At 42.7% G+C, this 18,790-nt stretch overlaps 1 protein-coding gene across 1 annotated transcript in view; it reads right to left on the minus strand.

Moving 5' to 3' along the window:
* The window catches only part of LOC106893736 (junctophilin-1-like), a 31,172-nt gene extending 18,529 nt beyond the window's left edge, over window positions 1–12,643 (minus strand). The window contains exon 1 of the mRNA XM_014951930.1: window positions 12,518–12,643. The gene's annotated coding sequence lies outside the window, so the exon portion shown is untranslated. The remainder of the gene's footprint in view (window positions 1–12,517) is intronic.
* Between the last annotated feature and the right edge of the window lie 6,147 nt (window positions 12,644–18,790).

Below are 18,790 nucleotides of genomic sequence, written 5' to 3' on the forward strand. Positions count from 1 at the left end.
TAGTCCTCCTGGCCACACTATAGCCTTCTTGGCCACCTGGGCACACTGCTGGCAGGACCTGGCACTTGGGCTTGTTGAATCTCACACCATTGGCCTCGACCCATTGATCCAGCCTGTCCAGATCCCTCTGTAGAGCCTTCCTAGTCCTGCAGCCCTGGACCCTACATGTCTGGAGCAGGGTCCTGTAAGACCCTGTAGGTGAGCACAGGCTGTAGGACTCTAGGGCCTTGTCACCTGGGTGTCTCCAGTCGCCGTGGTGGATCGGTGTTCCCAGGTGTAACCTGGCTGGCTGCTGAACAAAAGGTGAGGATCCTGACGATGATCTGAAAGGTCACTTCCAACCATGAAGATTCTGTGGTTCCTGATCCTCTTTCCCCTTCTCCCCCTCCAATTTGTGAAGGCCTAGCCACCACCTTTAAATCAGTTAAAAGTGATTTGGATGGAAGGTGCTGTAATTACACCCTGCGCAAAAATGCTAATTTGGGAATTACCTGGCATTACCAATGAGACTATGCTTATTAGGTCATCACAATTTGCAAAACTATATTTAAAATCTAGGGGTTGATGTGTTCTTTACTGAGGAGACCAATTTTGTTCTTCAGAAAGGTCCTCTCTGTTTTTCAGAGGAAAAAAGAACAACTTACCCAAACTACCTCCTTAATATATGCAAATAGCATTTAGGCTCTTAATCTGTACAAATTTAGATTAAGAAAGAAAAAAACCCCACAGCTTCTCCTTAAGAGAAAAACCTCAACTTTACCAATAATTTTATAAACATTTTATAATTTCTTCATGAGACTTCCTCCACTTTTTTGTCCCCACAGTCTCACCATTCTTACAATTAATGAAAAACAAGCATTTCATATTACAATTTTATCAGTCCCTTGAAATCAAAAAAAGATTGCGATGCCACTAATGGAGGCTCTAGAATGTAATATTTACAGAACATATTAATTAAATAATCATTAGGTGAGTGCGTGCTTATTTCTGTCTTTTAAATCAGAGTACACATTATATGCTGCAACCTAACTATCTTCACTGCTACAGAAAGAGTTAACAAATGTATAGTCCTATAGGAAGAGTAACCCAGGTAACAAATGACATTATAATTTCATGATTACAAGAGAATGTAATATTTACAGAACATATTAATTAAATAATCATTAGGTGAGTGTGTGCTTATTTCTGTCTTTTAAATCAGAGTACACATTATATGCTGCAACCTAACTATCTTCACTGCTACAGAAAGAGTTAACAAATGTATAGTCCTATAGGAAGAGTAACCCAGGTAACAAATGACATTATAATTTCATGATTACAAGAAAATTTATGTGATAAATTCCATTCATGAAGCAGGTACTTCGCTCCCTAATTTTGTTTGTACATATGCATCGTTAATGGAAAGACTCTCCATCTTCACTGCAAGGTTTATTGACCATCTGTGGGGCAACGGTGACATGATCAAAGCTATTTTCTCAAGGAGGCCACCACAGTCTGCTAAGATTAGAGGTCCCTTTTCACTAAACTCCTGAACATTTCTATAAAAAAAAGACCGAATTCCTGCTCTGAAAAGTTCACAATCTAGAAGTACAAGACAAAAGATAGCAAAAAGGTTATACCACCTGCCCATTTTACAGATGGGGGAGCTAAACTAAAGGGAAACCATGACCCAAAGCACGTGCTTCATCTGAATAATCTCTCTGAAGTCACGGGTCAGCTGTCAATAAAGTGTTATCACCCTCAAAGCTTTGCTAAATCTTTGGTAAAGTGATAGCCTGAAGTTGCACAGGAAGCCTTTGTCAAAACTCGGAATGAAGTGCAAGTCTTCCGAGTAATCCAAAGCCAACACAGCACTTTGGCCTTAAGTTTGTCACATATCTTTCATAAATGTCACCTTCCTGGAGAAGCTGAGAACTGGCGACTCAATCAGGATTCAAAGATGGGGAGAAGGAAAGAGTAAATGATGAGTAAGTTTCTTTTCCTTACTGCGTGTTATATCCTAGTACAAATCCAAGGTATGATATTTTTGAAGCAAAAGCTGAAGTCTTTTGTGTTTAGATGCGTTATAATACAAAAAGGAAAATACATAGTTTGGTGTTGGCACTATAGGTTGCTGTATATGGTTGGAGAAATAAACCAGTGAAAACCACCTGGATTGTTATCTTCTGATGTGACCAATTTTTTCTAAAATATCCCTGTTGGCAACAATATCTATGCTCTCACAGTAAGATTTATTTGCTATTCTGATGAGCATTAATAAAACCTGAAAAGCCTGGTGACCCATTAGAGGACCAATTAATATAGGACCTTTTCTCCTGCAAGCATCCCAAATGTTAGGATTTTTCAGGATGGGACATCTATCTCATAATAATTCCTCAGCACTCAGGATGGGAACTGTAGGTGAAGGAAATAAAAATAATCATTTATCAGTCTGCTAAAAGAGGTGATTTGATGAGTCATTATGAAACTGCAAATAACTATATTCAGTAAATTTTAGAAAGACAGGGGTTTTTATTATTGCTTCATTGTGGAGATGTGTAGTGGGGGGGGAAGAACTATAATTAATGTCATTAGTACTTCCTCTGTTTTATTCTTATTTTTCTGAAGCTTGTACTGGTAAAAGAAAAAAACCCCACAAATTTTTTAACTGCTAGGCTGCTGGCTTGAATTCAGCCTAACTGAATAGAGGGCTGGGCAATATCACGTGCCAAATCTCGCCAGACTCAACTGGGACTGAATGAGGCTGGAAATTAACGGGTGAGGATCACCAGCATTGATAAATTGATGGATATAAGCAAGGCACATAAAGAGGTACAGGGCTCTGAGCACTCATTTCTGCCTGACATTGATATGATGGTTTAAGAGGTATCACGGAATAATATGGGTTTTTTAAGGGACCTCTGGAGATCATCCAGTCCAACCCCCTGGCAGAGCAGGCACACCCAGAGCAGGTCCCACAGGAACGTGTCCAGGTGGGTTTGAATGTCTCCAGAGAAGAAGACTCCACCACCTCTCTGGGCAGCCTCTGCCAGGGCTCTGCCACCCTCACAGGAAAGAAGTTCCTTCTCATGTTGAGATGGAACTTCCCATGTTCCAATTTGTGCCACTTTTCTCTTGTCCTGTCCCTGGGCAACATTGAAAATGCCTGGCTCCATCCTCCTGACACCCACCCTTTTAGTATTTATAGGTGTTGTTCAGATCCCCCCTCAGTCTTTTCTTCTCCAGACTAAAAATACACAAGTCCCTCAGCCTTTCCTCACAAGAGAGATGTTCTAGCCCCCTCATCAACCTTGTAGCCCTCTGCTGTACCCCCTCCAGCAGTTCCCTGTCCTTCTGGAACTGGGGAGACCAGAACTGGCCACAGGACTCCAGATGGTGCCTCCCCAGGGCAGAGCAGAGGGGCAGGATGACCTCCCTCAACCTGCTGGCTACGCTTTTCTTGATGCACCCCAGGACACCATTGGTCTTCTTGGCCACCAGGGCACATTGGTGGCAGTCATCCCAGATGTCTGCAGGACTCATCTGATGGATACAGGGAATCAACAACAGGACAGGGAACGGTGCAGCTCCTTCATGGGTGGGTCCATGTCCAGCCAGATACATAAGATTTCTGAGCCCCAGACAGTAAGAGGGCACCTGACTCCATTGCCAAGTTGGAGGTGGGATTTCCCTAGACAGAAATGCCCTACTCATAGTGATGCAGAGATATGTCATTTCATAATTCTTTAATTCAAAGTGACATATGTAGGCCCCATTGCCTTGTTCTGGCTGCATCTAAAGCTGGTTATGCCAGATGGAATAATGGTTCTCCTTAACTGTGCTTCAGAATGCTTTACAGGAAAAAAAAATCACACATTTCCTAAAGTTTAAAAATAAAGCATGTCACAAAAGAGAAAGAAGATTTGAAATGAAAGGAATTGTTGACAGTATCTGGTGAGTTTTAAGAGAAACCCAAGTCTGGGTTACCTGGATACCTGCTTTAACTTTCAGCCTCTGATGGCAGCTGCATTTTGGTGAGGTACAATCAGCATTTCAAACGTTCATAAGCAGTTTCCCCAGCAAGGGGAAATTAAAAAAATTTGCCTGGATCAATTTTTAAATTCCATGTGGCTGTTTTGCAATACTTTTGGGTTTTTTTCTGGACTTACTACCACAAGCATGGCAGTCCCATGGCACCTAGGAAAGCAAACTCTGAGGTAAGCAAGAGGGAGAAGACTCCACGTTGCATAATCCTAAAATACTCTAAAATATGTTTCACCTTTTGGGATGCTTTGTAATCTTTCTTAATTCACTCTTACTCTCAAATCCTCATTTCCTCCTCATCCTCCCCTGGGAAATAGCTTCTCTTGGCTGAATTTTTCTCCAGCTCAGTCTTCTAGGGCTTCTCGATTTGTTGTTAGCATTGTAGCCCTTCCCATCTCCTGGTAGCCTTTCTTCTCCTCCTGCACTGGAGGCATCACTGGAACCAGCATGTGCCAACAATTACTTGCTCACAAGATCCACGAACGTCATGGAGAATGATGCCTACATGTTTTTATTTTATGGTACTGTTGCGATTTGGGCTGGCAGCCTGCTGTCCTTCAAACCATGTACTACCAACATGACCTAAAAATATAACACAAAGGTAGCACATAATGTGATATTCTACTATTGCCACAACCTGAAAAGCCACGTCATCATTCAGTGACGTAAGAAGTCAGAATACACAGATCTTCCACCTATGACTAACTTTAAAAGGTACATTGCATTGGGTTGTTCACCCTGGAGAAGAGAAGGCTCCGGGGAGACCTCAGAGGCCCTTCCAGTCCCTCAAGGGGCTCCAGGAGAGATGGGGAGGGACTCTTGTTTGGGGAGGGGAGCCATAGGATTCTTGATAGGATGAGGGGAAAAGGCTTAAAATGAGAGAGGGGAGATTGAGATGAGATCTCAGGAAGAAATTCTTTGCTGTGAGGGTGGTGAGACACTGGAAGAGGTTGCCCCGAGAAGCTGTGGCTGCCCCATCCCTGGAGGGGTTCAAGGCCAGGCTGGATGGGGCTTGGAGCAACCTGGTCTGGTGGGAGGTGTCCCTGCCCAGGGCAGGGGGTGGCACTGGATGGTCTTGAAGGTCCCTTCCAACCCAAACCATTCTATGATTCTATGGAGAAGAAGGGTAATGGTTATTTCTTTTTATTGTCATTAACAACCCCCAGCATCGCAACTGGAATCAGACAGGAAAACTATTTAAACAGATTTGATTCTCCTTTTGAAAGCATTATGGATCAGTAACTGTCATGTCTTGTCTTTTTGCTAAACAAGAAAATACACTGTGTTTGAAGAAGAAGTTCAGGATGAAAATTGAAACCAGTTTGGCAGTCATGCTTTACATCAAAACCAGAATTCTTATGGCTCTTATTATTTATTCTTCATTGTTCTCTTAGTTTATTCTCTCCTCTTGCAGAGCAGTCATGCGTTTGCCTTTCTATTCCACATCAAAACTTTTATTGTGAGCATCCTAGTTCCCAGCAGTAATAAACTGCCGAAGCTGTATCAGATACTTTGCCTCTCGGGCCTCCTACAAGTGTGGAAGAGGAAGCAGCAGGTTTTTCTTCCCGGCATTTGGTTGCCTTCACAGAATTTTTACAACCATCACATTTAATCTCACTGCACAAAAAACTTCCGCTACCGATTCCGTGCTGGCTGTGTTTGAGTTCCAGATTTGACTCCTGTGCAGATTATGAGCTGAGTGAATAAGTGCTACAAGACTTAAGAAGCAGACAACCTTCATTTCCTCTAAATTCTCAGCATGGTCTTCTACATCAGACCGAACAATACTAGATAACTCTAGGTCTATAATCTGAAAAACATCTTTCTTTTTCAGATCTCTCTCTACAGTCTCTCTCCTTCTAAGTCAGCCTTAAATCTTGCAGACTTTCTTTGAATAAAATGCTGTGTAAATTAACTATTTCTCTGGCCTTGACGAACGTAGAATGTAGCTGAGAAATTATTTTCCTCTAATGTCCTACCCTTCCCTCTGAAACACATCTCTTGTTCCCCATTTCCTACAAAAACACCAGCAAAAAAGCCTGCAGCTCGTGGTCAAGCAGTACAAGGCACCCTAAGGAGCACAGCTGTGGAGATGTGCTGATGTAACCCATCTCACGTGTTAAAAAAATAATATGAGAAACCCATCCTTTTTCAACCTACTTCACAACTAAAACAAAATCCTTTCAAAACAAACCCCCATACTCTAGTGAAAATTGGCCCTGTAAGGGAAGCTCTCACAGCGCAGACCTCGTTAGCTGAATTTCAACATGGAACAAATATTTATGATGCTGTTATAAATAGGATTTATAATGGAAACGTTGACACTGTGATAATACCCCCACGTGACAGACCCTACTTCACCTTGTCCTTGGCTGGTGGACACTGTGACAGACCAATATAGAAATCTGCCGGAGCAGGCCAACAGCGGGCAGGTTCTGTCTGCTGGAAGGAATGGTTCCTTTTTGGAGCAAATGACGAATTTTGAAGAGAAGAAAGGAGGCAATTAGAACTCTAAGGGAGCACTGACCTCCTTCTCTCAGATTATACCTGTAATTAACACTCCCCTGGTGGCAGCTGAGATAGGTACCCCCTGGCTAGAGTTCAAGAAGCTGCTTCATGAGGTGCTGGAGCGGGTCCAGAGAAGGGCAACAGGGCTGGTGAGGGGTCTGGAGCACAAGGAGAAGGGGCTGGAGACCTTGTGAGGAGCGGCTGAGGGAGCTGGGGGTGTTCAGCCTGGAGAAAAGGAGGCTGAGGGGAGACCTTCTCGCTCTCTCCAACTCCCTGAAAGGAGGGGGGAGCCAGGGGGGTCGGGCTCTTCTCCCAAGGAACAGGCCATGGGATGAGAGGAAACGGCCTCAAGTTGTGCCAGGGGAGGTTCAGATTGGAGATTAGGGACAATTTTTACACGGAAAGGGTTATTGCACATTGGAATGGGCTGCCCAGGGCAGTGGTGGAGTCACCATCCCTGGAGGGATTTCAAAGCCGGGCAGCCATAGTGCTTAGAGACATGGGTTAGTGATGGGTTTTGTCAGAGTTGGGTTGATGGTTGGACTTGATGATCTGGAAGGTCCCTTCCAACCCAGGCAATTCTGTGATCTCCAATAACAACACAGCCGAGACAGCGCTGAAGCTAGTCTGGGCTAGTTGCCTGACTAGCTGGCTAGCTTCATAGCCAGATCCCATAGCCTTTCCTAGCCAACCACAAGTTGTATCTAGATGCAAATTAACTACCTAATGGCACCTTGTGTGAAAATTTCAGTGACTGTAACAGCTTCACCTCCCTAAACCGGTTCTCTGTGGTTAGTCTTAAAAGTGAATTTACCCAAAACTAATTACGCACATTTTTTTCCAAAGAAAATAATTTGATTATGTGACCCAAAAGTATCCTGGAGAGATTAAGAATGCATCCTGGAGAATTAAGGCTAGTCCTTTGCAACCACTCATTCCTTTTTCCTTCTCCCAGGTCCTGTCCCGGATGCGGTCAGGAGCGATGGGGAGTGGGACGAGGCAGCACGACAGCAGGATACTTAGAGGATACTTCCATAGGCTTCTCCAGAGCGGTGTGGAAAGGGGATGGAAGCAATAAATTTTAGAGAAAAGATGCCATAGCAAGAATCCTGGCAACAGTTGTGTGAAGATGATGAAGCCGTATGTCGAATAATTCCAGAAAATGAACCGGCTCTTGTATGACTAAGAATAACCAGCGAGCTTCCATACGCTTTCAGGCACACACGGATGGCATGGCTGGTAACTCTAATCAGGCAAAAATGCTCATTGTAATTGGCTTTTTAAATAAAAATATCTGGCCTGGTCCACATGCAGTTAGCCCAGTAAATTCCAGTTAATTAGCATCAGGCAGCAATCTCTCTTTCCTGTCCATATGGAGTCTGCGTGTTGTGAACGGGAGGAGGTGGAGGTGGCAGGAGGAGGAAGACGGGAAGGATGTGCTTCCTTCTGAGGCTACAGACATCCACCAGTGGTCAAAAGAGGGTGTAAAACACAGTTGGTCTTTAAGGCATTAGAAATTGCCTTAACAGAAGCTTAAAGTGCTTATTTCTGAAACTAGTGATGTTCAGCATGATAATGGTGAAGCTGTGACAGCAACCAAGCATCACAGGAACGAATACTGCTAGAACCCGACAAATTCTCATTCTTTTCACTAGAAAAATCTTTGTTCTCTGCTCACGTATTTCACCTAAAGAAATTCTACCCGTCTCTTTAGAGACAGCTAATTGATAGACTGCTCCTTGGTTTCTCTCGTGCCTCGTTGAGGAGGTCAGAGGCGACAGGAATTGTTCTGGTGAGCCTCGTACGCTTGGCCCAGCAGCTGGCTGGCCTGGCAATTAATTTGCCGTAAAACAATTCACATCTGAATTTCCAGACCTTAATTGCTCCATGGTAAAGCGCCGGGGCTGCTCTTACCCTGCAGCAAAGTAGTTCTACCCCTCTTTTCCTCTAATCAAATGTTATTCATTCAAAGCGAACGGAAGGGCAGCATCCCTTTGCTGCAGGATATATATGCACGCAGACAACCAGGGCTCAGCTCTCCGGTCTCTGCAAGTCCATACTTTACTTCGCCTCCTGATGGTGTGTTTACAACCTTAGAGATGCTTTCCTGTGGAATTCAGAAGGAGTGGGTAAGTCAAAGAATACTCCCCCTTTGTACAGGCTGTCAAAGCCTTTCTTTTCTGTTCCGCCGTCGACGCAGCACTCCCGTTACTCACTCGCCCTTCTCTAGGTTTTCACGAGACACAAACCAGCATTTATTGTTTTCCCCTAAGCAAAGGCAATCTCAAACTGTCCCTGGATGACTCCCGTGCATGAGGCTATGACTCAGGTTTCATTTGTTTCCTGTCCTGGTGTGCTCTCTTTTGACACATCTACAAGCCTAGCGGTGCCTGGAGGAAAAAAAACAGGTCAGAGCTGGGATTTCACAAAATTTGACTTATTTAGCGATAAAAGGCCTGTAAAGCCTGGCCTCTACAGAGACTGCAACATTCATTAAACCTACAAAAATGTATAGCTTTGTGGAGACAGCCCTACAAAAGACATGTAGGGCTCACAGCTCTACAGCTATTGACCACAAGCCAAATCTCTGCTACGGCAAAAGCAGGCACGGGGTCTCACCTGAGAACAAGTCTGGAGAAAACAGCTCTGAAGTCCTTATGCTACAACACAGACCTTCCCAATCAGTCTTGCTTTCCTTATATGCAAATATCAAGGTAATCAATTACCGGGAAAGCTAAATCAGAAGATTTTGACGGTACCTTGACAGCCATGATTCAGACTGACATCATTATTCCCACCCGCCGAACGCTGCTTTGCATCCTTTCCTTTAGTGCTTTGTGCTCCTTTCAGTCTCCTTTGAAACCACGTTACAAAGCAGGAGCCTCTTGGCAGCTTGGGCCAAAATGCCTTAATGAACGTAAAATTTAATCAGGGGACAAAGTAGTTGGGAAGTAAGAACTGTCACGGCACAATGAGTGACAAATATTCACTGTAATTATAAATTGTACTTAACACCAGGGTATGCGGCCCAGAAGGTCGCTTTTTAAGAATCTGAAATTTAAGAGCTTTATCAAAAGATTTTCAAATATTTATATGCACTTGGGCCGCAGGTAATGCCGAGATCGCTCGTTAAGACAGGAAAAAATGCTTAGCTTATTTACAGAGAAGTATTTGTATTTCACTTTTTCCCCCCTCTCTCTTTTCTAAGAGACTCGTTGATAGACTACACACATTTATTTGTCACTGGCAGCACGCTCGCTATGGTACCAAGCAGCTCAAGCAATGAGAGAAAAATTACACTTTCCCACAATAACCTGTTTTTAAGACAATTTAGCACAATGGAAAGCTTTCTCTTAACTATAGTTTTGGAGACTGAGACACAATACTTATCATTACCTCTTAGCAGCACTAACTTATAAAGGTTCTGTAAAACTAAAAAGCTCAAGCGACAGAAGAAAAGGGAGAAGTTGCCATTAGGAAGCAATAATGGTTACCTTCTTTTTACTCAAACGTACCAAAAATGCTATTTGAAAAGCAGGTATTTATGGCTGTTTGTGTGAGCGAATGTAAATATTTAAAAATATTTATCTATTTTATTACCATAAAGGACAAAAGCTAATGCTAAAATTGTCTCTTAGGATGGTACTTGGGAAATATTTAAATGATGTGGACTGGCTGAGGTGAGGCTCAGGGGTCACGGGTACCACACAGAACGTATCTGACAAAGGCACCATGAACACTGAGGATGGAGAGGACGTGTGACCTGACAGTGTCTGAAAGGACCACAACGATTTATGAATCTGGTGTTTTTCTGCAGCTCATCTGGGATAACTGAAATCTAGTTAACACCTTGGCATCTTAAAGTTACTTAAGCGACGGGAAGAACAATGTTTTTTTCAAATGGGTAATTTATGAATCTGGTGTTTCTCTGCAGCTTATCTGGGATAACTGAAGTCTAGTTAACACCTTGACATCTTAAAAGTTACTTAAGCAACGGGAAGAACAATGTTTTTTTCAAATGGGTACAAATATGCTGTATTTGGCAATCTTGAAAATAATGAAGAAATTTAACATTTAGACTCCAAAAGAGGGATTTATCTTTTGAGAGGTCACTGGCTAACTGATAGGTATTTCCACCCAAAGAACAGAGTAAGAAGACTTTGAGAAATGCTTCGTTACGTGACTGTACCCGCATACAGCTGGGTTTGGGGAAGGGATACAAACTCCTCCCCTCTGTCATTGGAATACAAGTTTTAAGTGACAGAAAAATAAGAGTCCCGCACCTCCTCTCCCCATATCTCCACCAGTTTGTCAGCAGTGCTACTCCATCTTAAAGGTCCCTTCCAACCTAGACAATTCTATGATCCCATGGTTCTATATCCTGTGTCAGGAAGTGGAAACAGACACCCAGAAAATTCCTGATCTGGGGGGTTTCTTGGTGTCCAATCTCATACCGTGAGATATTTCCATTTTCTCTCGAGAGCTCTAGCCATTTTTTTATTTCAAGGGTTTGGCAGGAAATGCTTTCATTCCAAATGCTTTAGTTCCCTCTTCTATTCTCTCTCAAGCTTTCCTTTGACACTTTGAAATGCTTTCATTCCAAATGCTTTATTTCCTCCTTACTTCTATTCTCTCTCAAGCTTTCCTTTGACAGGGTCCCTGCTATTAGTGCTTTGCATGGCCAAACTTACGGTACGGCTGCTTAACTCATGACTGATGAGACTAATTGCTGCTATAAATCAGGAGTTCATCAGTAGATGGAAGAAGGAAATAATGAAAAAAAGAAAAAGACTTGGGTACTACAGGAGTAAGTGTGGCCCACTAATGAAAGTCCACAACAGAGGTTGCATCAAGGTCATCTCCAACAGGGAGATGTAGATATTGATACCATTTCAAAGCCAGTAAAATCTTACTGCAGGAAATGGTTCTGTTGAGCTTTACCTACAGTTCTGCATTCTTTAAGCTGAGAGTAAGGATTTAGTAACAAGTTACAGGTAGTGGTCATTTATACTAAAAATTGAAGAAAATATTGTCAGAAAACTGTTGAAGAATGTTGTTGTGTGATTTTGTGGGCCATGATACTAGCCTGCATCCACACTCTGAGTACTTTTAAGGATATAAGGGTCTGTGGCTGAAACAAGGATGTGCAGAAGATGAAGGTAAGTGGAACTGAATCTCGGAGCTCTAATCTCCATGAGCATACGAGTGCAGGCAAGTCCTTGAAAAGTAATAACAAGATGTGACTCAACTCATGTGACAGGTGAGAGAAAGGACAGGCTTATGAAAATACATTAAATTGGCAAGGGGACTTCAATTTTATCTGTTCGATCTTAAGCTGCAGAGCAGTACACAAAAACATTAACCTCGTAGAGAGGCATCTGAAAAACAAAGCAAAAAGCACTTTTTGCTTCCTTTTGTAGCAACTTTCCAAACTATGTGACGGGTGAAAATGGGTTGCAGTGTTGATATCTGTGATACAGACTTTATTCTATGATATCTTGATAAGGGATTAATGCTCTACAGAGCACCACAACACTCTCCAGAACTCAGGGTTTAGCTAAGCAGGAGCTCCAGGAGTTCCCTGGGTCAGTGAAGAAGCTAAGGATCTTTCCCCTAAGAAACACACTATAGAAATAACCCAAATTTCTGTTGATTTAAGCTCTCTGAAGTCCATCTTCAACACCGTCCTGAAGAAGCTATTCATTTGAGGCAAAGTTGTGTGCTCGATACTGACTTTTCAACACTTGCCTGTTCTTACACAAAGCAATAGACACCAAATGATTAAAAAATGAAACCAAAATCTCCATGAGCATGGTCCACCCTTCCTTACCTACACATGGCTATTGTTTCCGTATAAATGACAACATTCCAAACGAAATAAACTTTTTAACACAGAATCCTTTCACTGCAGGAAAAAAAAAAAAAAAAAAAAAAAAAAAAAAAGAGGAAAAGAAAACCCACAAACCCCCCCACAATGTTTCATTACCTGGTTGGTAGAAATTTGGTGAAAGTTCTCTGGCAACTGCTCTGGCGATATCACATTCCTGGCGAGCTGCCTGAGCGGCCTGATCCGCAGCGTCAGCTTTAGCTCTTGCGTGTGCAGTTCTGTAGGGGGCAGAAAAAGGGTTATAATGCAAGAGGAGCCTTTGACGGGTCTCATCAAGAACGTGAGAGTGAAAAAATTCTGTCCTCCACTTTCATCCACCCCCCTGTACAGCGCGCTCTTGGAACTGCAAATCGAGGTGTTTCTGAATCTCAGCTCTTCAGTCCCACAGAATCACAGAATAATATGGGGTTGGAAGGGACCTCTGGAGATCATCTCCTCCAACCCCCTGCCAGAGTAGGGTCAGGTCCCACAGGAACGTGTCCAGGTGGGGTTTGAATGTCTCCAGGGAAGGAGACTCCACCACCTCTCTGGGCAGCCTCTTCCAGGGCTCTGCCACCCTCACAGGAAAGAAGCTCCTCTTCATGTCCACATGGAACTTATGTGCCCATTTCCTCTAGTCCTGCTCAACCTCATATCACGTTTACTTGTAGGTACACAATTTACAGCCCAGGCTTGCTAAATCAAACAAAAAAAAAAGTACCAGATCAAAACTGGGGATTATAATTTTAATACACGTCACCAGAATGTGCCCAGAAAGTCAGACAGAGCCACACCACACCAACTCCTAATGACAGGTCTGTGAGACCAGGACACAGTGTCCAAGGGGCCTGTGGAATGCCATCACAACCCAAAGCTAATGCTCACTGCTGGGTGCCACAGAAAATGTTGCGAAGGGCAAAACTGAGGTATGTTGGTCCAAAAAACCTGAGATATGTATTCACAGAGTCACAGAATCACAGAATGGCAGGGGTTGGAAGGGACCTCTGGAGATCATCTCCTCCAACCCCTGCCGGAGAAGGTCTACCCAGAGCAGGTCCCACAGGAACATGTCCAGGTGGGTTTGAATGTCTCCAGAGAAGGAGACTCCACCACCTCTCTGGGCAGCCTCTGCCAGGGCTCTGCCACCCTCACAGGAAAGAAGTTCCTCCTCATGTTTAGATGGAACTTCCCATGTTCCAGTTTGTGCCAGTGAGGACTTGACAGTTTTAAATTCTTGCAACTCACTGAATTTCAAATCCAAAGCAACGTCACTTTTTTCTGAAGTTTGGACACCAGTTTGGAATCCTTTCGTAAAGCAATTTGCCCTCTGCTTCCACTTTTTTCCTTCGGCTATTTCTTAAAAAGCCTCAAGAACAGCTTGTGCAAGTGCCTGCGATTCCGGACTGTGTAAAGTGATCCTTGTGTTCCTGCGGGATTGCATCACCCCGTGTCCCATCTCCCCCCCCCAACCCCGGCCCCCACTTCAGCTTTTAAACAGTCATCTGTTTAAAAATTCCTGATGGCAGTGATCTCTCCCTGCCTCTCCAGCATCAGCTCGTAGCCTGGAGCTATGAAACGCCTCATCGGAACAGAGGGGAAGCTAAACATGGCAAACGGGCAGAGCTTTTTGGATCCTCTAGAGATATTAATAACATTTCTAAAGCAGATACATGAAATTCCACGATCTCAGGAATTTCCTCATAGCATTCTAGGAGAAAACTGACACTTCAGTAAGAAAAAAATTAGTGAAGAGGACAACAGCAGCAGCAACCTTTATCCCACGTGCCTGGTGATGCTAATCAACAGCAATCAAATAACCGAAAACTTTTCAACAACTTCGCTGCAAAAATTTGGGTTTATTCGCAAGGAAGAAAGGAGAGCTCCAGGTGTTTTAGGTGAAGCAAGAATTAAACGTTTAGCATTAACCACAACGAGCACGGAGAGATTAACAGTGTGGCAGACTTTGCATTTCTAAAAAGCTGTTTAATCCCGTAGGGTACCAGTACAAACACAGACATGAAAAACCCACAGAGACGGTTTCGTCTGTGGTGCCTGGAGAAGATTTATTTAAGTTACATCCTCCCTAAAACGTGTGCGGGGATAAATGCTGAATGTTATTTCAAAGCTTAGCCTGTCATCGTTCACTGGAGAAATATCAGCTCGTGCTGCCTTCCCACCGGTCCCTCTGGGTCCCGGAGAAAAAAAAGAGATAATGAGCAAATAAAGCAGTAACACCTTCCACTGGGGCTCAGGATGGGGGACAGAAACTGTTAATCAAACCAAACACACCGTATAATCCCATATGTGCTCCCTGCAGCCCATGAATGGCTGGATGGTATGTGCTTGCCTAGTAACAGTCATCAAACCCGCTCTTTCTCTATAATCATTATTTTCAATTAGATGAGCTATTCTTAGCTCCTGCATAATTATGTCGATGTAGCATAAACTTAATGAAGCAATCCCAGCGCTGGGACATTGTTTTGTGAGACAATAATGTAGTCTGCCCATAGATAAACGAGACACTGAGCATCCTCTTGTGATGACAGAACAACCAGACAGTATTTTTATATCCCCATATACAAATAGTCTAATATTATTGCCACCGATACAACAGGCATTTTAAAAGCTAATGTACTAAATGACCAGCACTGGGAAAACATGCTGTCAGGGTGGTAGAGTTATTGATTGATGCCTGTGAATTTTCTGTATTATTATATCCAAGAAGAAAATCATAGAATCATGGAATGGTTTGGGTTGGAAAGCATCTTCAAGATCACCCAGTTCCACCCCCCTGCCCTGGGCAGGGACACCTCCCACCAGACCAGGTTGCTCCAAGCCCCATCCAGCCTGGCCTTGAACCCCTCCAGGGATGGGGCAGCCACAGCTTCTCTGGGCAACCTGGGCCAGGCTCTCACCACCCTCACAGCAAAGAATTTCAGGGACTAAGGAGAAATACACGAGTTTTGAGTGATGCTGTTTATAAGGGAGAGCTCTCAAAGCAGGGGAGTCCCACTGAAACAGAATCCATTTGCTCCATTTATGAATTTGGGAAAGCCTTTTTTCACCTTTTTTTTCCTGGAGTAATTTTCTCTTGGTAAAATGTCAATTTCCATTTATTATCAGTAATTATTCGTGGAAATTTAAGCCTATGATATACCAGCTCAAAATGACCCACATTTCAATGACCACCATCTTCTTGAGTATTGTTGTTGAGCATTTTTTTCCACATCTCTTTTTACATCTTTTCCCACAACGAGAGATTTTTATAAGAACTTTTGGAAGAGAAAACTCAAAAGACCATCTCCTTTCCTCTCCCAGAGCCAAGGAAAAGACTGGCGTAGGCTTTGCATGCTCTGGGATGGGTTGATCTGAAGTTTCAGCAGCAAATTAGGAACTAGGCAGGGAAGTGGGCAGCGATCCACAGATGGCAAAGTTGGATGGGAAAATACTGAGTGACCTGCTCTAAAATGATGCATTTAGTTGCTAACCCACAGCAAAGGGCCTTTAATGGTTTTTCGTTTGGGTGAAAAATTGTGTAAAAATTCATTCTCAGCAACTGCAACACATAATGGTAACTTTTGAACCGTGTTTTCACCTGTGTATCCAGTTGAAGGTCTCACCCTGCCATTAATATTCCATGTGAAGCCTCAAACGTGCCCTTGAAAGCTTTCAAACCAACACAGAATTAATGTACCAAAACCAAAACCTATTCATATTGCCAGAAACAATCTCCCACTGAACTAACGAGCCCACAGTGCCACTGTTAGACCTTTCATTTGGACCTTTATCAGGGTGGGATTTTGAAAGAAGCCCAAGCTTTCTAGACTTTGAGACAACTGATACCACTACCCATACCTTTCTTTTCTGTATTTGGTTGGGTAGATAAATGGATATATCACTTGAGCTACACTCAAGAGATGACAAGCCTGCCCTTCCAGCAACACCACAACCAGATTCCTACCTCCTTGTGTCTGAAAACATAACTCCTCGGATGAGGAGCATCAAGGGCTGAAGAGCTTAAACAAAATTATCTATCTTTCTGCAGCACCGATGCTCGTATCTAACGCCATGTGTCTGGAACGCATTATGTAATGTTTATTTAAATTTAAGCCCCATTTAGAACCGTCCATTACCCTCCAGATTATTTTGTACATCCACAGTATCCTTCGATGCACTCGTAATGCTGCCTCATTCAGAGCCAACTAAAAATGTAAGCGACATATGTTTACTTCGTTTCATTTTTCAGCTTTTATTAAACACAGTGATTCCAGCATAAAGCTTTCCAGGAGCTTGCTCTCTATTTCTTAAAATGATACAAATAGTTTTCCATTATCTATCTGCCAAATGTATGAAACTCAATTATGTTCCTATCAAATTATCCTAAATTAATAATCTTAACAATGTTACTTATTAACAGATTTCCGTATTATCAAAAAAATCAGTAAAGGCTAAAACGACATCAAGCGATCAGAGATATATTTGATTAATGATTAATACTATATTACTATATAAAATATATAGTAATATATAGTAATATATCTAATTAAATAATTAATAACCAGGTTTGTCAGAGCCACACTACGTATTGTGGGCTACTGCCTATGCCATCCTTTTTGACGCTGGAATTCTGTAAAAAACAATCCCATCTTCCTAAATTCTAAAATTCAGTGATTTTTTCCTAGAAAGGAAAGAATATTCTGTTGGGGTTTTTTTCCAGGTGTGAAACTTCCTAACATTTTTATGTTTTCTTTCTATCTGTTGGAGGTTCAATTCTGCAAAACCCAGCTCTGATAGCCCCAGAGATCAACAGTGTTTCCAGGAAAAGAGGAGCTAGCGAGGAAAAGAAAAACTTTAAGGAATGATTCTTTGGCAGTTTAATTTGCTCCTTGTCCCCATTTCACTTCCATATTGCTCTGATATTATGCATTAGTAATGAATGCTAGATAATTATCGAGCATCTATGCATTTTTTAATACCACAAGTGAGAGGCTGGCATTTATCAAGTGTGCTCATTGTCATCCTCAGCCTCTTTCGGTGATAATACTGGGTGAAAAACAATATTCTGCTGTGGCAGGACTGAAAACACACATGCACAATGATGCAGAGCTACCCAAGAGCTCTTGGCTTCATTGCTCTCAGCAACTCATTGCTGTAATATAGAATCATAGAATGGTTTGGGTCAGAAGGGACCTTAAAGAACATCTGGTTCCAACCCCCTGCCCTGGGCAGGGACAATACATACCTGGGAAGTGAGGGCAGATTGCTGAAAACCAGCAAAAAATAGGAGTCAACCTCCTTTGTGCTTTGGTAGATTTTGGTTTCAACCAACCTTTCCTTCCTCAGGAACTGCCTTCCCTCAGGAACAGGACTACCGTGGTGCTACCAGTGAAGTCTCCTGCAGTGGAGCACGATCTACACGCTGCTGGCACACAGACCCCTATCACCTTACCTAAGGGATTTTGTTTCTGAAAACTCCTCCTTCCCAGCCTAAATCCATTTCTCAGGGTTTTTTTTTTCCCCCAGTCCTACCTCACTAGAAGAACAGGGGAAAAAAAAAGATTAATCTTTCGTTAACAACTCCTGAAAAACCGAGGAAATTCCTTATTGTTGGCCAACCTGACTTTAATACTTGAAAAAAATAACCTGGGGGTGATGCCTGGTTGGCCAGATGTCAGCCTTGGGCATAAATAACCCCATAAATAAACTGGGTCTATATCCATAAAGAAGTACAGGCTACCAGTATATAGTGCCAGACATCACGCTTGAAATGATGATTTTGCCAAACACTTCATACACACGTGAAGATTACGAGTCCAGTCCTCTACCTTATCTAGGTTGCCTTAATTTAACATATTTGGATTGTTTTCAAGGTTTCTGATTTTGTACCCTAGGGCAACCTAATTAAACAACAGCATAAATTACATGGACTTAATAAGGCACATCAAAATGGATGAAAAGCTAACTCTCAGGCTCTGAAGTTTCACGCAGAAGTCGTGAAAGAAAAGGGTTGATATGTGAATTTTACCACAGGAATTGAGTTCTGCTCCAGAGTTCATAGAATCACAGAATTGTCTGGGTTGGCAGGGACCTTTAAGATCATTGAGTCCAACCATCAACCTGACTCTGATAAAAACCATCACTAAATCATGTCACCGAGTTGTTTAATATTTTACAATGTCTCAATACAAGTTAAAACATACTATGTTAGATTTGGAAGAGTACACAATTTGTGGGTTCCTAAGACCCCCAAAAGGACAGTTTACTGTAACCTAAAGTTCAGTGATAACAACTCCAAACCCCACTGCATTTAACGGTCCTGAAACAGAAAACTGGGAAAGAAAACATCTAGCCAGTAGGAGACTGTCATGGAAAGCAGCATAAAAGCATTATGAG

Source organism: Calidris pugnax, unplaced genomic scaffold (genome assembly GCF_001431845.1).
Source record: "Calidris pugnax isolate Ruff unplaced genomic scaffold, ASM143184v1 scaffold61, whole genome shotgun sequence".
Taxonomy (NCBI): Eukaryota; Metazoa; Chordata; class Aves; order Charadriiformes; family Scolopacidae; genus Calidris; species Calidris pugnax.